The 21,467-nt window shown below is 42.7% G+C and overlaps 1 protein-coding gene across 2 annotated transcripts in view; it reads left to right on the forward strand.

The window, feature by feature from the left end:
* The first annotated feature begins 19,785 nt into the window (after positions 1-19,785).
* Positions 19,786-21,467, forward strand: part of PIK3R1 (phosphoinositide-3-kinase regulatory subunit 1) — a 79,361-nt gene continuing 77,679 nt past the window's right edge. The window contains exon 1 of one of the 2 annotated variants that reach the window (XM_090276341.1): positions 19,786-19,988. The gene's annotated coding sequence lies outside the window, so the exon portion shown is untranslated. The remainder of the gene's footprint in view (positions 19,989-21,467) is intronic. The other variant, XM_090276342.1, reaches the window with a different exon arrangement.

Here is a 21,467-nt window from a genome sequence, read left to right on the forward strand (position 1 = left end):
GAACAAATTACTTAACCTTTCTGAAACTCAATTTTCTCCTTTGCTAAAAAAGAGAGAGAAACAATATAACCTTGCAGTTTTCAGGTGAGTGAGAAAATAAACATAAAGTACCTAATTCAGTACCTGACCCAGAAAAGTTCCCAGTAAATGACAGCTAATGATAAACAGGATCGTCAGTTCAAATCAAGAGAAGATAATGTCCTTTCATAGTACCAGAATATAACTTAGAGCTGTTCCCTTCCAATCCCCCTTCCCACTCTAATAGGTCACACTACATCAAACATCTAGAGGGCTCTCTGCCAACAGCCACCCTGGTGTGTTATCCAAGTGAGTCTTGGTCATTAAGCAAAGTCAGGGTCTTTGTTATTGTTCTCATCACCATTGGCCCAACAGAGAAAAGACTAAGCCACAGGGTACATCTCTGCCTGCCAACATCCCTACTCCTGAAATAAAAACGCAATAAAAAGGGCAGTCAGTGTCCGACACTGAGCTCTGGCTTGAGCGGATGGGGAGGGGCTCCTCCTTCTCCTTGTTCCTCAGCACCTGTCACTGAGCTGGGGGATGGCCCAGGCTGGGGCTGTCCTGCTTCCTCCTCCTCCTGCCAGCTCCTGGGCAGCTCCAGACCTTCAGCTCCCAGCAAGGCAGCGCACCCCACACTGGGACTAGAAAGCGCCCATTGAGGGCTTGCAGCTGCCGGTGCTGCTTGCCCAAATACTAAATAAAGCCTCAACTTCAGTTCCAGTGAAGAAGTCACTACTGTGTTCTTCCTAAGCCCCAGTCACGGCTATCAAACATTCAAAGCAAACTGGCAATGGTTAAACACTGCATGTGTTTACATCGCGAATCTTGAATCACAATGGGGCGGCTTGAGCTGCCAAGGCCCGGCCAGGCTTGGCTTTATCCTGGACACTGGAGTCTGTTCTCTGACCCACCGGACAGGAGTAAAGTTGAGTAAATATCATATCGCTTTGCTTTTGATAGATGTTCGCTCCCAGAGACTTCAGTAGGATTGGTCTGGGGGTGGGGTTGAAGGGCACATACTTGCAGAATCAGGGTGCTGTGTCTCACATTAGTGGTTGTTCAGAAGCTCTGAGGCTTTGTAAGCTTTCCAAGAGGAGAAAACCCAAGCTATGTAAAATAAAACATATCAAAACAAATTAAAGGATAACTGGGACCTTTTTAAAAAAATACTTCTTTGAAGAAGAAGTGGGGAGGGAAAGCGACAAGAAAGAACTATGGCAGTGTGGTTAATGGGTTGAGTGATGGATCCCTGGGACCTTATTATACTACTCTCTACTCCTGAGAATTTAACAGTTGTACTCATTAGAAAAATACTACCATAAAAAATTTTTTAAAAACCACTTTGTTCTTCCCTTTTCCCAGGTTACAGTACAAAACATAGATTTTTTTTATAAAACAAATATCCCAGTCTATTCTGTCTTTTGAGTTTTTTCAGGTTTTTTTTTTTTTTCTTTAAATAACATGCCAGCAATTTTTTTTTCTAGTTATAAAATAGTACATTTTCATCATGGTAACTTGAGAAATACAGAAAAGAAATATGATGGAGAAAATATAAGTCCCATGTCTTTGAATTAGCACTTGTTAATATTTTATATATTTCCTTCCAATCATTATACAGTCATACACACAGAGAGAGAGAGAAAGAAAAAAGAAATTTGTAGCATATCTAAATGAAATCCAGTTCTACATAGCTTTATACCATGCTTCCCCCCCCCACCCCCCACCTCTGGTGACCGTGGCCCAAGCCATTAGATATTATTAAAACATGGCTTGTAATGACTGTGAATATTTTCACTCTGTGTTTTTCAGTGCCAGAAAAAGTTCAGAACAGGGCTTTACACCACTCATACTTTAAAAAAACAGACTAGGGCTTTTACAGCTAGAGATTACAAAGAAATGTATTTTGCACTAGATATATACCACTTTCTTCAGAATAACTTAAGAATTGCAGCTGATTCCAGCACAGTATTTAGCAAGTACAAACATAGTAGGCAGATGAAGTTTTCTCACCTTCACATCTACTCCAAAAGGGAAATGAGAAGAAGGAATGAAAACAGAGCGTAAGGGTGGGGTGTGGACGTGGGGAGCAAAGCCAGAAATGGGCGGCAGTGACTCAAGGCACATACATACAGACTTCTGCAGGCCTGGCATTAGCTGATGTGATCTCTGTCTCTTCATTAAGTACCTCAAATCAAAACTCAAAAGGATGCAGTGAAAATCACAAACATTAAGAGGAAAATACATCTAGTATATTAGAAGTGCAAAGGAAACAAAGTGATGGCCAACAGATCCCAAGACAGGCCATCCAGCATTGCCTGAGCACCTGCTGCACACAGAACTGTTCCATGATGGATTATGAAGGTGAATGACTAAGCCACAGTCCTTGGCCCTATGGACCCCACAGTCTAATGGAGGAGACATGATGTAAACAAGCTGTTTCAGCTCCACATTGGCATTTGCATATACAGAGAAATGAATAAAGTCCAGTGGGAGCCCAGCTCAAGAGAGACCAGGATTCACAGCTCAGAAGGTCTTCTAAACTAGTTTAGAAGAATGAGACCCCACAAACATAGCAGGGGAGGAGAAATAATCGGAGAACATCTCACAGTTCGATTAGTAAAGAAAAACAGCTATATTTTTAAGTGTCTTTTTTCATGGCCTTGAAATCCAGTGTTATTTCATAGACACGTGCCCTTTTTTTCTGTAATAGAAGTATTCCTGGAAAATTTTGCACCAAACTTTGATATTTTTTAATCATATTCCAAATAAATAAAGGAACTTGCCATTTAAAGGAACCTTTCTGTGAGTTTGTTTATCTAAGTAATCCCTTATTCATCTGTTTCTTTTTTTCATATGGGACTTTATATATCACCTGTAGTTAGTACAGTCCTGAAAATAGATGTCTTCTCACTTGTTCCATTCATTAGTTCCAAACCCCAAAGGACCTTGAGTGAGTTTTATGTTTATTTGCTGACACCTCCCCGCCCCCCACGCCACCCCCCAATGCACGTTCACTACTCTACTTATGGAGAAAATAGAATATTAACATTCAGATGACAAAGGGCAGGCAGAGGTGGCTAGGGCAAATGCAAATTTTAAAAAAGAAGTTTAGTTAATTTTGAAAACTACCGTATTTGCAAAGATGATTTTGTGTCTTCTCAGACTCTTTTTTTAAAAAGTGATTTGCAGCTTCCCCCAACAGACACAGTGACTATTAAAGTAGTTCAAGATTATCATCACAACTTTGCAGAGAAACCAAAAGAAAGAGGCAAGGTTAGCTGCTCTCCTAGGTTATTGTCATCTGTTAATAAAATGGAGGTATTTTCTGCATTGACTAGGGGCTGCACCCTCACACAAGCTCTCGATCTGTCAAGTCATAAAGCCATCATTGTCAGGAGGTGGATCCTGATTGAATTAGAGTACATGAATCTTGATGATGTTGAAAATATCTACAAATTTAAGACGAGGAGGATCACGTGACAGGCAAGCCAGCTAAGGGGTGGAAGGCAGGAGCTTATTCTTACCTTCCTGTATTTTTCCCCTGATCTCCAGGCCAGATTAGGTTTCACTATGGTTAGTGTAAATAAAGACTCAGGATGACTTTTTTTTTTTTTTTTTAACTCATAAACAAAAAATTCAGTTGTCCTGAAGAGCACTGATAATTTGAAATAGGACAACTGTAGTGTTTACTTAAAGGGTGATCTGGTTTCATTTTTCTTAAATTGAATTTTTACTTTTCAGAATATAGTGTTTCATGGATATGTTTCTAGTTTGAAGAAATTTAAACTTTTCAAGGCTATGCTTTAAAAATATAATACATTTGAGAAAATTGCATGAGGCTTTTATGTCACTTATACCATTGTCATCTTTGTCTCCTTGAACACAGACTGTATACCTATGGGAAAAAGTTTATTGTAATATAGATGTTTTCATGATTTTGATTTTAGATTAGTTTAAGAATAATTTTGGTGAAGATATTGTTCTGGTTACTATTGCTGCATAGCAAATTACCCCCAAACCCACAGCTTAAACCACCATTTTATTTTGTTCGGTTTTGTGGGTTGGGCATTCAGGAAGAGCTCAGCCTGAGCAAGTCTCCCTTGGGCTCTCTCACACCCTCACAGTCAGATGTTGGCTGGGACTCCCCTCGGCAAAGGTTCCACTGTGCTCTCTCACAGGCCCACGGTTGAGGGGGTCCCCTGGGAGCTCAGCAGGGGCAGTTAACAGAGCCCCTACACCAGCAGGGAGGCCTGGGCTTAGTCAGACTTCCTGCATGGTGGATGGCTTCCCCCACACCGAGTGTCCCGAGAGAACCAGGCAGAAGCCCTTCTGACCTAACCTGGGACATTACACAGCATTACTATTTGAAAGACTCAGTTACAAGCGAGTCACTGATATTGACCTGCTCTTGCAAAGACCTTTTAAAACTGCCATACAAGTGTTTTTGTGTTTTTCTTTTAAAAGAACAGTTTTGAGTGTGTTGTCTCTATGTGTGTGTGTGTGTGTGTGTGTGTGTGTGTGTGTGTGTGTGTGTGTGTGTATTATCTTAAACTAGCAATCAGGATCCTCCTCAAGACCCCAGAAGTTTATGAGTTTATTTTGTACTTCGAGATCCTGGCACAGGGTCCAGGTTATAGCAAATGCTCCAGAATGTTTGTTAAAGGAACCAGAGGGCTGACAATCTAAGAACACTGCCATCCAAATGAAGGAGAAGGGACTTACCTTTTGTAAGTCGGAAGGTTTATCATGCTGATAAAACCACTCTCTATAGAGATAACAGAAAAGCTTGGATTTTTTAAGATCAAGGTGTCTCAGAAATTCTGCAGTCCCAACCCTCCTCCTCCTCTTCATCCCCCCTTCCCAGCTCTCCTCACCACACTCCAGTTTTGCAGCTGAGGCCCGAGAAGTTGAGTGACATAACTGACAGGTAGTTTCTAGCCATAAATTCTTTTCCTCTCCAATTGTGAGTCACTGTTTGGGGTTCTTACTTGATCAAAAATTGCAGGGTCACTGAGTATTTAGAGAGAGACTCATTTCAGGTGGAATCCTCTTCCTCGTGGACCTTCTAAGCATTCCACCTGGTATATGGAGTCCCAGAAAACTCTCACCAGGAGGCCACAGGATTTCAAGTTGCTCTCTTAAGATGTAGGTCAGAAAAACTAACTTCCTGACCCTTTCCTCACATCTTGCAATAAAATAGTAAGTTTCTGCATCTGGGGTGGTACTGAGTCTGGAAGGCTTCCTGTGAGTTACAAAAAGCCTGTGAGGAAGTGGAGACGTCCCTGAGCCTGCCAAAACCTGGGACAGCGACCTATCCTATTTGCAGGCAGGCGGTGACCACACGTCTAGTGTGAGACACCACCCTAGCAGTTTTGGGTCAGGAAGGCAAAATGTCAGGCCACCTATTTTGCATCACAATAGTGCAGTTTTGTCAGAAAGAATAGTATGTTTAAAATGACCACCCAGTTAATTAACACAAGGAAAGTAAACACACCTCCTCCTTTGAAGTTTCTGCAGCTTCCTTTAGCAAGAGGAGGCCCTTGATTTGGAGGCGTTTTCAATTTAGTAATTCTATATTAATTGGGAAAGAAAATGATAGAACTGGTGTCTGGGACTGGTTCTTAAACTAATTCCTTAGGTCAGTCAATATTCCTTTAACTCATTAAATTGATGTTTGTGAAAGTGACTGACGTCCAGTGAGCACTCACTATATGTTAATTCCCCTTTCATTGCCCCACAGCACCATATAGTAGGTGAGTCATGTTCACTCAAGTGCAGTATTTCTCTAAAATCCTCTGAATTTTTGTTAGCAAGGAAAAAGTCAATAACATTTGGCCCCCTGAATTTGCTAAGGCAGATAAATCTCCTACATTCCCTGTATTAGTCAAGGTTCTCCAGAGAGCCAACAGAATGTATATGGAAAGAGATATATGATAAGGAATTGACTCACATGATCATGGAGCCTGACAAGTCCCAAGATCTACAGCTGGCAAGCCGGAAACTCAGGAAAGTGATGGTTTTGTTCCAATCTGAATCCAAAAGCCTGAGAACCAGAAGAATCAGTGGTGTATTTCCAGTCTGAAAGATTTAGAAAGAGCCAATGTTCAAATCAGTCCAAAGGCAGGAAAAAGAAAAACTAATGTCCCAGCTCAAGGCAGTCAGATAGGAGGGTCATGCCTTTTTATTCTATTTAGGTCCTCAACTGATTGGAGGGAGCCCACCCACACTGGAAAAGGTAATCTGCTTTATTCACTCTACCAAATGCAAATGTTCTCATCCAGAAGCACCTTTACAAACACACCCAGAATAATATTTGACCAAATGTCTGGGCACCCATGTCCCAGTCCAGTTAACACATGAAATAAACCATCATGCTCCTCTTCCAATGAGCACTAGTCATATTGAAATTTCAGATGAAATTTACATGCTCGTAACAGAAAGGACTTTCTGGTTAAAGGAAATATTTTACCAAGGATGTGACATGTGTCCAGTTCTCTGAGCCTTCACGTGTTACTGTGTGCTCGGAACACTTTGTTTCAGGCATGTGAATAAATGGGATGCTCTTGTATTCCATCCCTGAGAATGCATTTATAATGATAATGTGGGGCCAGAGGGAAGAGGATGTTCTCTGCTGGGTGGTTTCCTCTGTGACCATCCCAGAAAGGGATGCTGGTGCAAGCCCTCCATCTTCACTCCAGAAAGTGACAGACTTGCCTTTAGAGATATCACAGGGCATGGAGATGAGAGCATGGCTTCACAGGCATTCTCAGACCGTGATGGCATTTCAGTGCACAGAGAAGGGACATCATCTGTACATTATGAGCTACCAAAAATTCTAAAATCATAAATGAGCTGCACTTTGGTCTCATTCAGAAGCCAGGAGTCTGTTCTCATTTCATGGTAGAAGTTTGGCTTGCACAGGGGAGGCCACATGCCACGGAGGTTAAGACCATGCAACTACCAGGGTGCCAGCTGCAGGTCTCCCAACACAGAAGCAAAACTGGGAACCTTGTAGAGTTCTTAGAGTAGGAATAAAGTATTAAGAGAGTGGCTGAAGAAGGCTTGCATCAACCAGAATCCATTATTTTTGTAATTACCATGCTAAAGAGATTCTATCTATACAATCTTGTGCACCTGCTGTGAAATAGGTACTGTTATCATCCTCATGCTACAGGTCAGAAAACAGAAGCATCGAGACCATAAGTCACTTACCCTAAGTCACAGAACCAATAAGTAGCAAGCTCCCTGTGGAGATTTGAAACCATGGAGTCTATCTAGCTCCACACCTAACCACCTAACTAGATACCTCTTAGTTGGGTGAGTCCTCTCTCTACAACCCAAACAAAGCCACAGTCTGCCCCAGTGACTCACAGGGCTGTTGCCTTGCACTGCCAAGTCCCATGGGTATTACCGGGCAAAGGTTCTCTTTTTCTGCTTTCAGGCCATGCCGCTCAAGCCACAGGTGGTGGTCTGTGGGCATGAAATGAAAGACCAGACATGCTGGGGTCAGAGATCTCACCTCCAGACCTTCACCTACCCTACGCTTTTTTACACCGAACTCCCCCCATCCTACAACCATCATCAATCACATCCCTCTTAAAGATATGTACTGTCCATTCCAATCAAGACTTGGGTTTCTCTTAAAGTTTTGTTTCTTGTGTAACAAGAGTCTTGGGCCTAAATTTTAACTTGCACAGCCAGTAACTAGTGCTGCCCTCAGTAAATATCACCCTTCTTCTCTCTTGGTTCTCATCATATGTAAAATGGTCCTCCCCTCCCAGATAGAGGCTGGGGACTGGAAATGTGCTGGTGAGCAAAGCAAAACGGGGTCTCTGCCTACACAGAGTTTGTAGTCTAGTGGGGAAGACAAATGTATTCAAAGAATCACATGTAATTGTAAAGCTATCCTATGACAAGTGCTATAAAAGAACAGTGTAGAGTTTGATGAGCCCAGATGGACATATGGCCTACTGGGGAGGTCAAAGAAGTCTTTGCTAAGGAGGAGGTATGCAGTGCAGATCTGGAGACAGAGTGCCTCACAGGAAGAACCTACTCAGAGCCCTGTCCCCGGGGCAGGAAGGAGTGTGGTGTCTTTGAGGAACTGAGAGAAGGCCAGTGTGACTGGAGAACAGAAGATAGAGATGTGGTCAATGATGAGGGAAGAGACAGAAGCAGGGACAAGAACTGTGCATAGCCCATGTTAAAGAGTTCGGCCTATGTACCTCCAGAAGTTCTTTCAATTCTGTCTGCTCACCAGAATCACCTGGCTAGCATTTGAAAAAGACTGTTAAGAGGATCTTATTCCAAAACAATTAAATTCCTTAAATACACATTTCTGGAAATGAGACCCAAACATAGTTGTGTTGTGTTTTGTTTTGTTTTTAAGCTTCCAGGTGATTTTATTGTGAAACCAGGGCTGAGAATCATGGCCCTACACCAATGGGAAACTACAAATATTTAAAAGAGAATATGTGTCCTGTGTGTGTTTAGGGGGAAGTGGGTGCTGTATTCAGATTTATATTTCAAAAAGCATCCATTGGAGTTAGGAATGAAGAGGCTGCAGAAGAGAGAACAGTGATTGGCTACTGAATGATGCAGGGATGAGAGGGGTAGCAGCCAAGGAGATGGAAGTGAAGGAGAAATACGAGAGATTTCTTGGTGAGACCGCTGGGACTGGCAGGATGATGACATGACATGGACTCAGTATAGGGGAAAAAAGAGCATGATTACCAGGGTTCTGCTTACACAACAGGCTGGATAATTGTGCTACTTGTTGCAATAAGGACAAAGATTAGACCCAGATACGGTTAGAGTGGGAGAGAGGCTTTAATTTTGACCTGTGGAGTATGCTTTCATTTCGTCTGCTTTACTTCTCTTTTCTCTAGATCATCTATATGTCCCTCACCAAACCTTGCTATTTATTATTTATTAAAATAAACAACAACAACAACAACGAACTACTGAGCACTTGCTACATTCAAGACATTGACCTAACTGATCTTTGATTATAACTTTGAACCCATGTTTTCCTAGGAAAATTGTTTCCGTTTCATCTTTTCCATAACTTTATCTATGTTTTGTATTTCTTAAGACATTTAATTCTAACCAAGGGACAGATTCTTGCTCCAGTAACCATAAACAAAAAAGAGTGCTTTATTGTAAAAACCTAAAGGGATCGCATGGAATACAAAGATGAACCTGTGGTTAGGTTGCAGGAAAAACTAAAATCATGAACTCATGACTTCATAGTGTCTCTTGCAGGTTCTTCCTCTCTACACATCTACTTGGTTCTTTTCTCTCTGCTCACAAACCACCTTCCATCACTTTTCTTGTCAAGATAAAAGAAAATCTGGCAATTCATGCTTCTGAGGTTTAAGTTTCATAGCTCCAACATCAGGGAGGTTGCCCAGCCTCAGCACTCATTGGCTCACTTGAGCCAGCTGTCCTTCTGTGGACCAACCAACTGTGGCCAGGCAGTAAGACCTGAGGAAAATGTTATGGTCATTTCATATTGAACTGTGGCTGAAATAGATGCTTCTGTGATAGTTCACCAGGATTGTGTTGGGATTGGGATTGCAAATCTTAGAAAAGCAAGGACTGGGCAAGTTGTGCAAGTTTGCCATTGCATCCCAACGGAGTAAATCACCATAAGATCTAACTGGAAACAATTCCAAGAAGGTTGAGAGTTTTACAAAATATTTCGTTTCCCTGGACTGGTGTTATTATGGCATCTGAAGTTTTAAAAACTTCTAAAATTTCATTTTAGGCAGTAATGGATGCAAATAGATTTACATTTGTGTATGATTTGGACTATGAGGTTTTGAATTGATTCAACAAAGCACTGCACTAGTTCTGAAATGCTACTCTAAATATTATTTACATTTCTGTAGACGGAAAATTACATAAGAGAGTCTAGCTCTTTTGATTTTCATTAGTATTTGATTAACACTAAGACTCCCCAAAGCCCTAAAAGAAGTAGCAGGAGTTGAGATTTCAGTTACATTTGGGAAAATATGTACTTTGTTCCTTTAGGAATAAAGGATGTGTTAGATGACAAGTCATACAGTAGCTAATTTCGACAGTGTATTCTTTTGAAACTCTAAGATTAAAAAAGGAGGGCTTTGAAAATTACTATTGATGAAAACAATCATAAATAAAGATCTCTTTGAACTTTCTTATGAAAATACTGAGAAATCATCAGGTCAGTATTTCCATTCTGACTCCCCAGGGTGTGGCCCACTATGCAGACTCCATACCTCATGTGTTCATGACCTTTGGAGTTTCCCTCAAGGAATTTACAATCCAGTTAAGACTAAACAAATACATGGTTAATAATGTTTATAAAATAATCTATTCTTGAGTGTCCAGTAGACTATCTACAGTAGTTTAGAGAGAAGTGAGGGGCTGGGAGAGCAAGCAGGCTGGAGTGGCCTAGCCAGGGCTGGCCTCTGACAAAACTGTGAGGTAGGTACAGTTTGTCTTGGGGGGCCTTGAACCCTTGTCAGCACAAACTGTGTTCACTCCATTTTGGCCTCTTTGTATTTACCTTCACCTCTCTTTTCCATCTGCTGAATGGTACCTATAATTTGTTCCAGTCTTGCTCTCAACTCATTTCAACTAATCCTTGCTAAGTTCCTAATTGAAAATTGAGGTGTTATCACAAACACACCAGAATTATGGGTTTAGGGATTTGGATTCCAGACCTGGCTCTGCTGTTATCACTCAGTATACTCTAGGGGTAATTTTTCATGTCCCCAGATCTCAGTTCCCTCATCTTCAGAAAATATTGTAAAGGAATTAGATAGATGTTAAATTGTCTTCAAGATATTTAATCATTAGCCTTCAGTGCTTTGCATTTTTTAAAGAATGAGACAGACAATCCCTGTCCTTCCCCAGTAGAATTTAGAGCTAGGCTCAGCACCTTTTTTAAAAAGCCAGATCATATTTTAGGCTTTGAGGGCCATACAGACCCTGTCATGACTACAAACTCTGCTGTGGTAGCATGAGAACAGCCACAGATACAAAAACAGGTGGTACGCCAGGGTGGACCTGCATGGTATAGTTTGCAGACCCCTGGTTTAGCATGTGTTGTGTGAAATCAAGTTGCTTGGGTTCAGAGCTGAGCTCTATCAGCTACTTAACCTCTTTTTACCATAGTGTTCTTCTCTGTAAAACAAAAGAAATTGCACTCTGCCTGATTCATAGGGTGGCTGAGGGGACTATCTGAATTCATGTGTGTAAAGCACTTGGATCATTGCTTGAATCATAATAAGTGCTATTAACTACTGTTATTCTCCCTCTTTCCACCCTCTTTTTGCATCTCAACAACCTCTTCTGCAGGGAGAGGAGTACTAGGGCAAGAGCCTGCCAAAGGAAGAAACACCTATCCCTGTAAGGTGAACTTTCTACTTGTGAACAATCTTAGATACATCCAGAGCTCCACTCCAGAGCAAAAGCACATTCCCTGATACTGCCTCAAACTAGTAATAGCTCTAAAGTTCATTTGTATGGCTTAACTCTGAATCTAAACACTAATGGTCATGTAGCCTTTTACAAGGTATCCCGTTCGTAAGCCAAGAAGTTCCTGAACTCCTTTCCCAGAAAGAATGAATAAGGAAAAGCTTAGCAAAGCCACCTTGCCTTAGGAAGCATACGAGGCTTTTAGTATTACAGATATTGCGGGGGGAAGATTCCCTGAATGAGGGGAATAGTAGGATACAGTTTTAGTGGGGTCCGACATGGACTGTGGAAAAGAGGTGGTGTTAGTGGATCTGAGGGTGTACCAACATTCATGGTCAGGTAAATGGCTGGAAACAGATACATACTCTTTTTTCCTTTTCAAATTCAGTGACTGAAAAACATAGCAGGAGTTGCCAACTCCTTTGCCATAGGATTGTATGGTAGAATATTTTATAGCATTTCGGGTTTAAAGAAGTTTTGCCTTAGATTGCATCATCAGCCTGCATAGCTCCTTCTGTTTTTCATGTGGCACAGTGCCTATATTATGTACAAGATTATTAATCTTTTACAAGGGTATTGTTGACAGACCTGTAATCATGTATAAGAGTCATAAATCTTTTCTTTAATAAGTCAACAGTGCCTGTTACATTTGGCAAGTATTTGCCAGGTACTAGCTAAACCGGAATGATAGCAGTGAGGCCACAGGCTAGAACAGGGAGCCCTGTGCCTGGATTTCGGAGACTTGGGTTCTTGTTATGATTCCATCACTAATTAGCTGTGTGACTTGGAGCATCAACTAAGTGTGTAACATGGAGACAGTTATCTAACTTCTTTGGGACTCAGTTTCCTTATCTGAAAAGCTGGAGAGTTAAACTCTATGCCTGAGGCACTTGCCAACCCTAATTCAAGATTACCCGAAGAGAGAGATGAGGTGATCCCAGAGGTCTGGAATTCGTGTTGATCAGCCCACATCCTTTTGGACTCCTTGATTTATAGTGGTGAGAGATCAGTTAACAAGCCCTGGTTAGACTGCAAGTTGCCCAGAAGTGGTTTATTATTGATGCAAATTGAAGAGCACATTAACCTGAAGGCAGGCATCACTGAACATTGAGATAGCCTGTGTTGTAGTCATAGAGTCAGAAGGCCCACGTGGAGATTTGGTTCTGTTGCTACCATCTAGGGGACCCCAGCCAAATTACCTAGCCTTACTGAGTCCATAACTGCCCCTGTAAAATGGAAATCCTGATACGTGATCTGCCTACAACCCCAGGCTGGTACATTAAATAAAACAATTCATGTAAAAGACCTCTTTAAACATTAAAACTTAACACAAAATCCATCATACGCATGGCTCCCTCCTTAGAACAGAAAACATAAGATATGCTTTTCAAATACATTAGTGGTTAAAGAAACTAATAACCTACCAAACATCTTCAATTATTAGTAGTCATGTCTTCCAAATGCATTTTATTAGAACTGGAGAAAGGAAATCCTTGTGAACATGGTGATACAGCCACCCAACAAGGATTTTGAGTGTTAAAATGAAAGATTCTAACCAATTTTAGAAAAATTGTTACTGTCACAATATAGCCTCACCTGATCTAAAGTGTTTTCTTTGCACACATAGCTTGGCAAGACCCAAAGAAAAGGCTGTGTGATAGGAGCTGGATTGGAGAGGCTGATGGTAATGTATTTCTTTCTTCTGCAAAGCTGGCTGAATACTTGGGGCTAGGTTCTGTCAGAAGCGCTGACAGTTCTGGATCCCCTCCAGTGGTGGGAACAAAGGCTGGTGTTTCTTTTGAAAAATTCTTTCTGAGCAGCGAGATTGTCCAACACAGTTTCCTTGATAAAGGGCTCATTATCTGTCAGTGTGACTTTGCCCTTAATTTTTATGCTGGTAGTGCCAACATGGGCATATTTAAGCAAATCCTCTTTACCCAGACAGCTGTAACAGCACCCTAACAATTGTGCCAGTGCTCAAAGCTTGGGTGAGGTTTATAATCAACTACCAGCAACTTCCAATTAGTTGAATCAGTAACATATATAGTTTATTGGTTTGCTTTTCATTGTATTTACAGTTCTTGTCATGTTTCAAATGCAAGCTTATTTTCAAGTAAAAAAAAATCATAGACTGTTTCAGAATTGCTTCTTTAGTTCAAATGACACACCCTCAGGGACCTAAGATCTGTGGCTGCTGTTGTTGGAGTAAAGTGGCTTCAGAACTTTGGGAAAAGGTGACCCTCTGAGAAAGAAATCAATACAGCAACTAACACATAAGAAAGAGCATCTGTAAATAGTGATGGAAAAAAACTTGTATGACTCCATCTAAACAAGGTGATTAAGTTTTAGTCAGTAAGTCAGGATGGGAATGCAATGTTAGCTCAGGAAGCTGAAAGCTAACTAACTGGTACTGTAAGCTTTGTAAAACCTTTTTAATCAAAATGAGGTAGCTTCATGGAGCCCACAAAAACAGATGTTATAGAATAATAGTGATTCCATGTTTATAGGACAGTACCCTGGAAAAATTCCTGAGATATGGGATGTAAACATGCTGCTCACTTTGGTGATGTACGCCTTTGGTGCCTGAGACACTTCACTAACATTTTCCAAAACCAGAATGAACTATTCCTCAAGCCTCACCACCATTTACTCTGAATGTTTTCAGGGTTCCTCCACGTTGTAGTGTGCATCATAACTCCATTCCTTCTCAAGCCCGAATGATATTCCATTGTGTGTATATACCATAGTTTCTTTATTCATCTGTAACGAACACTTGGTTTGTTTCCAGCTATTTGTTATTGTGAATAATGCTGCTATGAACATTGGCATATAAGTATATAAGTCGCTTCTCATTGTGATTTTAATTTATATTTCTCTAATAATTAAATATGTTGAGCTTCTACACCTGAGCTTATTTGCCATCTATATGTCTTCTTTAGTAAAGTGTGCAAATTTTTGTACATTTCTGAAATAATTGTGTTGTTTGCTTTTTATTATTTTACTGTCCGGATTACTAATGTATTCTAAATTCAAGGTATCTGTTAGATACATGTTTTGCAAGTATTTTCTGTGGCTTTTTATTTTCATAAGTGTCTTTTTAAAACTAATTTTTATTTTTTAATTAGAGTTGACATATAATAGTATATTAATTTCAACTATACAAAATAGTTATTAGACATCAATATGACTTAAAAAGTGATCAACCTGATAAATCTATTACCTGATACCATAAATAGATATTATAATATTATTGACTGTATTCCCTATGCTATATTTGCATCCCCATAACTATTTTTTGATATTTATTTATTTTTCTTGCTTATGGTGTTACAGTTGTTCCCACTTTTCCTCCCCTTCCCAACCTCCACCCAGCCCCACCCTCTCCTCTCCCTAAGTGACCATAATAGTGTCTTCTGAGGAACAAAACTTTTCAATTTTGATGAAGTTCAATTTGTTGATTCTTTTCTTTTTATGGTTCATACTTTTTGTGTGCTAATATTTAAGAAGTATTCTTCAAATCTATGTTTTCTTTTAGAAGTTTTATAGTTTCAGCTCTTAAATGTATGTCTATGATCCATTTCCCGTCAATTTTTTATGTGGTGGGATATCAGCATCAAGATTAATTTTTCCTTGCATATGGCTTTCCCATTGTCCTATGCCTGGCAATATTTTAGCACCACTTGTAGATTGGCAGTATGGGTGGCCCAGCTGTTCAGTCCCCAGATCTACCTCTGACCCATTCAGACCTTCAGAGGCACTATCTGGACAGAACTTGCATTCTCTTGCTTTAACAGTCATAAATATAAGAATTCTACGCTGAATTTCGTTTAACCCTCCTGACCTTTCTCCCTTATTGAGTATCTACTATGTATCAGGAAGTCTATTAGCTGCTGGAGTTATTCAACATTAAAAAGTGGCTCTTGCATTAAAGAAAATAACTACACAAATATCTGTTTCTATGTTTTTTATTTTATCAACTCAACTGACATTACTGCATTATAACTTTAAGTCTGGCTTCTTTATTATAGAGCAGATACTGACCGAGTAAAGTAAAATTTAACTGAAACTGTAACTAAGGTGGCTCATTTACTTCCATCTCACACTTGTTGATTTATTTAATCTTATTCACCAAGAATGAGGACTGAAGAGCTCAAAGAGATAAGGATGCCCAGCATATAGGTTATGACCACAGAAGCAGATTATACAAGTCCAGAAACAACAAAATGCTAAGAAGTATTCCAGCCAATAATTTTTTCATGTTTCTTTTAATATGTGTTTAAACTGGTTACTCACAAAAGTAGATTTTAAGCTAAGTAATACAAAGATTGATTTGTCCCCCATCCCAAACACTTCAGCTATCAGGGCAGGGAGGGAGAAATAAAAATATTAGGCAAAATGCTGTAGTGTTTTGGCCCAGGTTGCTAGCGCTGATATTTCACCTATTACCAACTCTCAGTCATTGAATGCCTGCAATGTTTGGTGCCGTAGTGAACAGAAGATTCAAAATGCACGGCCTTTAGATCAACAGTTTGACATTCCAACATGCCAGTTCTCTTTAAGTTATATAAATGTCTATATTTAGGCCCTCTTAATTTTATGATGTACAGCATCATAAAACCATAAACTGGTGGTTATCACATTTATGTGGCCTAACCCAAGTTTCAAAAAGTGTTGAATTAATTGCCAGCATTTAATAATTGAGAAATTGCCCATACAAGTCTGGATTTCCAGCTTCTCTTTGAAAATTGAAGGTCTGGCAAATTTGGGCTCACATCCCTGTGTGGCAACAATTGCTCAACTCTTGTACCAGCTGCCTCCTCTAAGACCAGCCACTTGGGCTCCAGTCTCTCCCTAGTTGACTTTTCCGATGTCACCTTTCTTACCTGGTTTGTTTCTCCCTAGCTGACTTTTCTGATGTCACCTTTCCTACCTGGTTCCTCCAAGGCAGTGGTTCTTTTAAACCTGGCTTCACATTGGAATCACCTGAGGAACCTTAGAAGGCACTGGTGCTTGTGTCCACCCCCAGAGATTTTGATATAATCCATCTGGGGTGCGGACCAGGCAGTGGGATTTTTATAAGCTCCCCAGGCAATTCCAAACATGTAGCCACAATTGAGGGACCCGGTCTAAGACAGAGCATCTCAAAGTTTAATTTGCATATCACCTGGGGAACTTTTTAAAATGTAGATTATGATTCAGTAGGTCTGGGATAGGGCCTGGGATTTTGATGATCTAACAAGGAGCTCCTAGATCAGCGGTTCTCAACCTATGGGTCGCGACCCCTTTCACAGGGGTCACCTAAGACCATCGGAAAACACATGTAATTACATATTGTTTTTGTGATTAATCACTATGCTTTAATTATGTTCAACTTGTAACAATGAAAATACATCCTGCATATCAGATATTTACATTACGATTCATAACAGTAGCAAAATTACAGTTACGAAGTAGCGACGAAAATAATTTTATGGTTGGGGGTCACCACAACATGAGGAACTGTATTAAAGGGTCACGGCATTAGGGAGGTTGAGAACCACTGTCCTAGATGCTGCCAATGCTGCTGGTCTATGGTCCTTTCTTTGATAAGTAAGGCTCTAAGGCATTTGTATTTGTTTATTTTGTTTTTTTGAACCCTAACCTACATCTTTAGGTTTCAGGTCTATTGGAAGCATATTCTAGCACTCACATTATTGAGGGAACTGGAGTGATGGTGGCAAATGAGAGCTTTCTACTGGTCCTCTTTGGGGAGGACACTTCTTAACTTGCCGTGGCCACTGAAAGCCTTTCCAAGTGTTGGGGAGATAGATGGGGGAAGGCCTTGACTCCCTTAGGTCTGACTTCCAAAACACCTTCACTGTCACCAGTTGTATGTGACAACTTTCCTTTGCTAAATTGTACATCCTCTGACATTTTGAGCTTCTTGATGGTGGCACCATCTGTCAGCCAACAGTTTGGTCATTACTGATTGAACTGTGGTGTTTGTACACTTAGTTGAGTGTTTTATTACAGTCATTTTCAGTCTGTGTTCCCAGATGCCCTGGGCTAGAGCAATGGTTCTCAAACCTAGCATGCCCCAGACCATTTGGAAGGTGTGTTTAAACAGATTGCTAGGCTCCATCCCCAGTATTTCTGATTCAGTGAGGACAGAGAATTTGCATTTCCAACAAATCCCCAGGAGATAAAGACCTGGCTGGCCCAAAGACCTAGCTGCTCTCTTGGCCTCACCACATGGCTTCTTATAACAGTTCTGTTTTGGGAGTCCAGATAAGATTTTGTTAAAGAAAAAGTTGCTTTTTTAAAAAAGTTTGAATACTGCTGTTTTGTTGCCCTTGTTTTATTATTTCATAGAAATCAATGGCAAATGAAAATAAATAAATATGTGAATATTAATAATATGGGGACAGGTACTGATTTAATACAGATGACACAAAGACTGAAATTATTCTGTTTATAAAAAAAGAAGTCTATTGTCTTTCCATGAACATTCTTTGGATTTATGCCATGTGTTTCAATATGATGGGAAAAATTTTTTTAAAGTAAAACATATACTGGAAATAAATTACTGAAGACTAAAAAAGGAAGCTCAGTTTGGGCTTTCATGCTATTTTTAGGTTGAGGGGAAAAGAACCCCAGTTGTAGCAGTATCTAAGTCCCTTTCCAGGAACTGATCATGTACAAAAGGAGACTGCTTATAAGATTTCTTCAGACCCAAGCCCAGAGATACAGTGAACATCACAGCAGTTATATCTCAGCCCATTGCATGGGATCAAAGTAATCCTGCTGCAAGGTGAGGGACCTCGTTTTATTTACCAAGCTCAGCCAAACAATTTATGAGACCCTTCATTTTACATAGGTAGGAAGGATGTAGCTTGGTAAACTTCATATCTACAATAATTTTAGATAGAGTGGATTCTTAAACATGTTGGTAGCTCTCTGCTTCTGCATTGGCACTTCAAGAGACATATTGGAATAATAGAAATGCTAGTGCCTGAATAGCTCAGAGTAGAACTTTTCCGTTAGAATGTGTCATCTTTAAAAATGATATCTTCTAAGGGTAGTCAATAAATTTCAGAATGTTCTTTCCTCTGCTTCCAACGCCCACTGGAATAAACCACCAAACCCAAAATTTGACAAAAGTCTAAGTGCTTAGTTTAAAAAAAATAAGTAATATCCTTGCAAAGAAATTGGGAAAGAGCTGTAAAAAGGGCATTGGGGGAAGCAGGCTGGGCGAGTGCAGATCTCAAAACTGCAGCAGGAGGAATCTGGAAAAAGCTTTTCAAAAAGCTACCCCTGCGTGTTTTAATGGAAAAGAGCGGAACACAAGGTGCTGGCATTCCATCTTACTTGTCAGTGGAAGGTCTGAACCACCATCAGGTTTTTGGGGGTCAACTTAAGTAATGATAATTAGTTGAAGAATCTGCCTTTGAAAGCTAACAGATTTGTGGGACAATATAATTCACTGGGAGCTTCCTCCATCGACCTCATGAACAAACAAGGAGAGGGCTGCAGTCTGCCTGAGCGACCTACATTTGTTCCGTCATCTCAGGACTGGAAGGGATCAGCCAGCGTGCGCTCTCATAAAACTCTCTTCCCTTCTTGCGGAACCCGCCTGGCTCCCGGTGGCGGCGGTGTCCGGCTCTTGGATTTCGCGGCAGGCTGCGGGCGCTCGTCCCTCCGGTTCACCTTTTCACCCCTCATTCACCCCCCGGGCGCCGCGCGGGGTGGCGTGGTTTTTCCGCCCACTCCCGAGGCTGTGCTGGCGAGGCTGAGAACTGCAGGGCCTCCCGGCTTTGGCAAGCCCTTGAATCGGAGTCCTTTCCTCCCAGCCACTGTGCTGGGGGGCTGGGGTTTGTGTCAAGACGCCCGGCTTAGAGACGCAGCCTCTAAGTCTGAACTTGTTCTCGATCTCCTTCAGCCCCGCTGCCTCTGGTCTGGGAGACGCCCAGCGGCCGAGCTGGCTCCGCCATAGGCGGGCAGCAGGCTGGCCGTCCGGAGGACTCAAACCCAGAGTGCTCCACAGCGGAGGTAGCGCGCGTCCCAGTGGCCCAGGGCATCCCCAGCGGCGCGAGCGGAAGGCGAGTTGGGCAACCAGCGAGCTGGGCTTCAGGAAGGGTCCACAGAGCGAGACTCCGCCCCTCTGGCTGCCGGGCTGGGAGGTGGACTCCGAGAGTGGCAGCGGCGGAGGGCGCGGCGCCAGCGGACAGGGGCGGAGACGCGGGCCCTGGTTGGCGCGGGCTCGGGGGCGGGGCGCGCGGGGCTGGGCCGAAGGCGGGGCCAGCACTGGGCGCTGGAGCTGCGGGCTCACGGAGAGGAGTCGCGAGCAGCTGGAGCGGAGTTGGAGGAAGCGGCGGCTGTGTCGGCGGGCAAGCGGGTTGGAGACGGCGAGCTCCGATCGGGAACGCCGGTGAGTCGAAGCCGGGTCAGAGGCGCGTTGGAGCCGTGCGTGCAGGAGGCCGCCACTGCAGCCCGGGCCCGGGGAGGAAGGAAGCCGGTCATCACGGGAGGTAGGCTGTGGCAGCGGGTCCGGCTGTGTGTGCTCGGGAGGGGGAGGCGGTGCGTGCGTGCGCGCGCGGCTGTCGCCGCTCTCTTCCTGTCACCACTAGCGGCTTCTTCAGCGGAGCCAAGCGGGAGGAAAACTGTCGGCCGCCGGTCCCCATCGCCGCCGGCATCTCCCGCCTGCCCCGGGCCACGCTCGTGGCCAGCGTTCTGGCTCTTGTTTGCCCGTCCTCTCGAGCTCGCTCTGCACGCCACCGAACGCATCCATCCCCGGAGTTGCAGGCGATCTCCGGCATTCCCCCACCCTTCCGTCCTTGCACACTTCTGAGGTTCCCCACTGTCGCCTTGCTGCAGTTCTCCGGGGCCCTTCACTGGAGGAGAGCTCGCTGACCGCTGTCTTTGCGTTAGCGGGGAGGCGGGGAGCGATGCCTTCCTCCGCGCCCTCCAGCTGCAACCAGGGTCGGTACTCCGGCCCGTCCCCGGGCGGGCGGGGCGGCGGTGGTCCCCGGAGCTCAACACCAGCCACCCCCACGCCCCCGAAGTTTGCTTCCCTCCTCTTCCGGGGTGGAGGAAGTGCGCCTCGGGGCGGCTGATCTCTGGGGCCCCAACTCGGCGTCTAGTGCCGGCCGGGCCTGGGCAGGTTGTTGGAGACACGTTTAATAGGGTCTTGGAACAGCCCGGAAATTCAGCTTTTTGTAACGTTGGGCCTGACTGGAGGGACTTGCTCAGCAATATGGAGCCGGTTAGGGAGAACAGGAGAAGCGTGCAAGCCCGAGCTAGAATATCGTGGGGAACGGTCTGCACACCACAGCTCTAACACTTCCCAAGGTCAGAAAGTGCTCCGCAGATCACCAAAGAGAACAGAAAAGCTCAGGCCAACCACTCCAGTCCAGAAATGCACTTTGGTAACCAGAATCCGAGCACGAAATGTAAGGGATATAAGCGGAATGGCTGTTACATGTTGAATGCAGAATGTGCATGAACTGGATTCGGGGACGTTCTTATGCTTCTCCGGGCGCTGTTAATACCGAAAAGGTCTCACTTTCACCGTGAAGCCTGGTGGAGCTGCAGCGCTGTTGGCATCTGAGTATGAACTTACTCTTTTGGGTTTTTTTTAGGACTTTAGAAGCCATAGGATTTTTTTTTATCTGTCCTTTTCCTCTTTGTCAGTACAAATGGATAAAGCAGTTCCGGGTTTTGAATGCAGCATGAGATTGTCATTTCAGTGTGTCATTTCAAGTTTTAGTTCTTAGGCGGGACATTCACAAAGCTTATTGACCCAGGCTTAAGGTGGAATTTTATTTTAGTATTTCATTCCCTTGTATTGCGTTTTGGCAGCTTTAAAGATGATAGGGTATTAGCTGGGAAAGGTTGGAGTAGGTGAACAGGTTCATTTCTGAGGCAGGTTATCAGAGTCATGCATCTTCAAGGTGTAACTCATTGGGAATTTGGTGACTTGCACAAAAGCCCACAAACATCTTTTATCG

This window comes from Furipterus horrens, unplaced genomic scaffold, assembly GCF_987537825.1.
Source record: "Furipterus horrens unplaced genomic scaffold, mFurHor1.1.pri manual_scaffold_5, whole genome shotgun sequence".
NCBI lineage: Eukaryota > Metazoa > Chordata > Mammalia > Chiroptera > Furipteridae > Furipterus > Furipterus horrens.